The sequence below is a fragment of the Triturus cristatus genome, unplaced genomic scaffold, assembly GCF_964204655.1.
Source record: "Triturus cristatus unplaced genomic scaffold, aTriCri1.1 SCAFFOLD_711, whole genome shotgun sequence".
NCBI lineage: Eukaryota > Metazoa > Chordata > Amphibia > Caudata > Salamandridae > Triturus > Triturus cristatus.
The window spans coordinates 82,501-87,500 of NW_028187790.1; positions in this window are offsets into that span (position 1 = coordinate 82,501).

Here is a 5,000-nt window from a genome sequence, read left to right on the forward strand (position 1 = left end):
AACCCAGGCGAACGAGGGGAGGCTCCCCGGCCACAACGGAACCCCGTCCCGGGCCTTTGGCAGTGCCGCAGGCCGGGGGACAGGGCCCGGGGACGGAGACCCCGACCCGGGGCCCGGCCGGGCCCCTGGAACCAGCCGGGGCTCCCGGGACCGCAGGCGATGGGGAAGCCTCCCCGGGCCCTCCGGACCGCGCCCCGGGCACCCTGCCACGCGGAAGGACCCAGGACGGAGCCCGGGGCGGGGAGGCCGCCCTCCCCGGGGCCCCCAGGGGCCCGGCCGGAGCACCTGAACCCAGGCGAGCGAGGGCAGGCTCCCCGGCCACGACGGAACCCCGTCCCGGGCCTTTGGCAGTGCCGCAGGCCGGGGGACAGGGCCCGGGGACGGAGACCCCGACCCGGGGCCCGGCCGGGCCCCTGGAACCAGCCGGGGCTCCCGGGACCGCAGGCGATGGGGAAGCCTCCCCGGGCCCTCCGGACACCGCCCCGGGCACCTTGCCACACGGCAGGACCCAGGACGGAGCCCGGGGCGGGGAGGCCGCCCTCCCCGGGGCCCCCAGGGGCCCGGCCGGAGCTCCTGAACCCAGGCGAACGAGGGGAGGCTCCCCGGCCACAACGGAACCCCGTCCCGGGCCTTTGGCAGTGCCGCAGGCCGGGGGACAGGGCCCGGGGACGGAGACCCCGACCCGGGGCCCGGCCGGGCCCCTGGAACCAGCCGGGGCTCCCGGGACCGCAGGCGATGGGGAAGCCTCCCCGGGCCCTCCGGACCGCGCCCCGGGCACCCTGCCACGCGGAAGGACCCAGGACGGAGCCCGGGGCGGGGAGGCCGCCCTCCCCGGGGCCCCCAGGGGCCCGGCCGGAGCACCTGAACCCAGGCGAGCGAGGGCAGGCTCCCCGGCCACGACGGAACCCCGTCCCGGGCCTTTGGCAGTGCCGCAGGCCGGGGGACAGGGCCCGGGGACGGAGACCCCGACCCGGGGCCCGGCCGGGCCCCTGGAACCAGCCGGGGCTCCCGGGACCGCAGGCGATGGGGAAGCCTCCCCGGGCCCTCCGGACCGCGCCCCGGGCACCCTGCCGCGCGGCAGGACCCGGGACGGAGCCCGGGGCGGGGAGGCCGCCCTCCCCGGGGCCCCCAGGGGCCCGGCCGGGGCTCCGGAACCCAGACGAGCGAGGGGAGGCTCCCCGGCCACAACGGAACCCCGTCCCGGGCCTTTGGCAGTGCCGCAGGCTGGGGGACGGGGCCCGGGGCCGGAGACCCCGACCCGGGGCCCGGCCGGGCCCCTGGACCCAGCCGGGGCTCCGGGGACCGCAGGCGCAGGGGAAGCCTCCCCGGGCCCTCTGGACCCCTCCCCGGGCACCCTGCCACGCGGCAGGACCCGGGACGGAGCCCGGGGTGGGGAGGCCGCCCTCCCCGGGGCCCCCAGGGGCCCGGCCGGAGCTCCGGGACCCAGACGAGCGAGGGGAGGCTCCCCGGCCCCAACGGAACCCCGTCCCGGGCCTTTGGCAGTGCCGCAGGCCGGGGGACTGGGCCCGGGGCCAAAGGCCTCAACCCGGGGCCCGGCCGGGCCCCTGGAACCAGCCGGGGCTCCGGGGACCGCAGGCGCAGGGGAAGCCTCCCGGGGCCCTCCGGACCCCTCCCCGGGCACCCTGCCACGCGGCAGGACCCGGGACGGAGACCGGGGTGGGGAGCCTGCCCTCCCCGGGGCCCCCAGGGGCCCGGCCGGAGCTCCTGAACCCAATGCAGCCACGGGAGGCACCCCGGCCGCAACGGAACCCCGTCCCGGGCCTTTGGCAGTGCCGCAGGCCGGGGGACGGCGCCCGGGGCCGGAGACCCCGACCCGGGGCCCGGCCGGGCCCCTGGACCCAGCCGGGGCTCCGAGGACCGCAGGTGCAGGGGAAGCCTCCCCGGGCCCTCCGGACCCTTCCCCGGGCACCCTGCCACGCGGCAGGACCCGGGACGGAGACCGGGGCGGGGAGGCCGCCCTCCCCGGGGCCCGGCCGGAGCTCCTGAACCCAATCCAGCCACGGGAGGCACCCCGGCCACAACGGAACCCCGTCCCGGGCCTTTGGCGGTGCCGCAGGCCGGGGGACGGCACCCGGGGCCGGAGACCCCGACCCGGGGCCCGGCCGGGCCCCTGGACCCATCCGGGGCTCCCGGGCGCGCAGGGGAAGGCCCTCCGGCCACCCTGCCACACGGCAGGACCCAGTTGCCGGCTGAGGACCGAGAGGGGTCCCAGAGTACCCTGTCCCTAGTAATCCGGAGGAAGGCTACCCCCCGTTCTTGAAACCCGCACGCTCCGAGTGACGGAGGGGACCCTAGGGGCGAACGCACCCGGCCTCCTGGAGCCCCGGCTGGGATCCGAGAGGCAAATGGACCCTCATCGGGACTTCCAGGCCTGGCCCTGCCATCTGGTCGCCCCATTGGAAAGCATTGCGCGCGACCAGATGGCCGAGGGGAAAGGAGCCACCAGGTGGCCGGCAACTGAAAGGACTCCCGCCTGCCCACCCACCAGGGGCTCGGGGTGGGGACTCTGCTTCCCGGCTGGGCCTCAGGCACGGGGAGGACCACCGGAGCTCTCGGGGCCTGGGCGTACCCGGGGGAGGACTGCCCGGGACCCGTGGAGCCCGTCCCTGGGCACTTTGCCATGCCGCGGCCCGGAGGAGGGAAGCCCCGGGGACCTGGGAGGATGTTGCCCGGGCGTAGCCCATCTGGTCCCCGGCAATGAACCGCACAACCCCAGCATGGGTGTTTCGGCATACCCTGCCCCTACTAATCCGGAGGAAGGATACCCTCCTTTCTTGTAACCCGCGCGCTGCGAGTGACGGAGGGGACCCTAGGCGCGGACGCGCCCGGCCTCCTGGAGCCCTGGCTGGGATCCGGGAGGCGAATGGACCCTCATCGGGACTTCCAGGCCGGCCCGGCCATCTGGTCGCCCCATTGGAAAGCATTGCGCGCGACCAGATGGCCGAGGGGAAAGGAGCGACCGGATGGCCGGCAACTGAAAGGGCTCCCGTCTGCCCGAGCCATAGCGGTAGGGCTCCCGCCTGCCCACCCTCACACCAAGGGCTCGGGGGGGGACTCTGCTTCCCGGGTTGGCCTCGGGCACGGGGAGGTCCACCGGAGCTCTCGGGGCCTGGGCGCCCGGGGGAGGACTGCCCGGGACCCGTGGAGCCCGTCCCTGGGCACTTTGCCATGCCGCGGCCCGGAGGAGGGAAGCCCCCGGAGGCCTTGGAGGATGTTGCCCGGGCGTCGCCCATCTGGTCCCCGGCAATGAACCGCACAGCCCCAGCATGGGTGTTCCGGCATACCCTGCCCCTAATAATCCGGAGGAAGGATACCCCCCTTTCTTGTAACCCGCGCGCTGCAAGTGACGGAGGGGACCCTAGGCGCGGACGCGCCCGGCCTCCCGGAGCCCTGGCTGGGATCCGGGAGGCGAATGGACCCTCATCGGGACTTCCAGGCCGGCCCGGCCATCTGGTCGCCCCATTGGAAAGCATTGCGCGCGACCAGATGGCCGAGGGGAAAGGCGCGACCAGGTGGCCGGCAACTGAAAGGGCTCCCGTCTGCCCGAGCCATAGCGGTAGGGTTCCCGCCTGCCCACGCAGGGCTCCGTGGCTGCAGGGCTCTGGGCCTGCAGGGCTCCGGGGCTGCAGGGCTCCGGGGCTGCAGGGCTCCGGGGCTGCAGGGCTCTGGGCCTGCAGGGCTCTGGGCCTGCAGGGCTCCGGGGCTGCAGGGCTCCGGGGCTGCAGGGCTCTGGGGCTGCAGGGCTCCGGGGCTGCAGGGCTCCGGGGCTGCAGGGCTCCGGGGCTGCAGGGCTCTGGGCCTGCAGGGCTCCGGGGCTGCAGGGCTCCGGGCCTGCAGGGCTCCGGGGCTGCAGGGCCTTGGGCCTGCTAGGGTTCCGGGCCTGCAGGGCTCCAGGGCTCCGTGCTGAAGGGCTCCAGGGTCTGCAGGGCTTTGGGGCTGCAGGCCTCGGGGGACGCCCGGGAGACCCATGGAGCCCGTCCTGGGCACTTTGCCTCGCCGCGGGCTGGAGGAGGAAGCACCCGACGCCCCGGGGAAGTGTCGTCCGGGCTTGGCCCATCTGGTCCCCGCCTGAGAACCGCAATCCCCAGGAGGGGTGTCCCGGCATACCCTGCCCCTACTAATCCGGAGGAAGGCTACCCACCTTTCTTGTAACCCTCGCGCTCCGAGTGACGGAGGGGACCCTAGGCGCGGACGCGCCCGGCCTCCTGGAGCCCTGGCTGGGATCCGCGAGGCGAATGGACCCTCATCGGGACTTCCAGGCCGGCCCGGCCATCTGGTCGCCCCATTGGAAAGCATTGCGCGCGACCAGATGGCCGAGGGAAAGGTGCGACCAGATGGCCGGGACCGGAAGGACTCCCAGCTGCCCACACCGAGCCATAGCGGTAGGGCTCCCGACTGCCCTTGCAGGGCTCCGGGGCTCTGCACCAGGGTCCCTTGTCCCGGGCAGATGGACACTTGGCAGGCCGCAGGACGTGGGATCCCAGGCCCTGACCAAAAATCAGGAGGCCCGGGGCCGGTCCCTGCTTCTCAACACAGCCAGGCTGGGGAGGTCGGGGAGCCTGCCCAAGCACGAGGGACCCGTCCCGGGCACACAGTCCATGAGGTTGTGCGCTCGTTTTCCACAATTTTCTTCAGAATAGTGCGTAGTTGCGCTAGGCAAAGTCCGCCCAGCCCTACTCAGGATGTGCTCTCGTTTTCCACAAATTTTTTTAAAATTCTGCTACGCAAAGTCCGCCCAGCCCTAAGCAAACTCCTACTACGCAGTGGAAAGGACTTAGCCAGCCACCCACCCACCTGGCCCGGTCCCTGCTTCTGATCCCAGCCAGGTCTGGGGAGACTCCCTTCGCCCAATGGACCACGTCACGGGCACCCGGACCCTTACCAGGCCGCAGGACGGGTTCTCACAAACCACACGGTTGTATAGGGGTGGGCAGAAAACTACGCTCCGTCAGCGTAGCAGATAAAGCCAGCCACTCCTG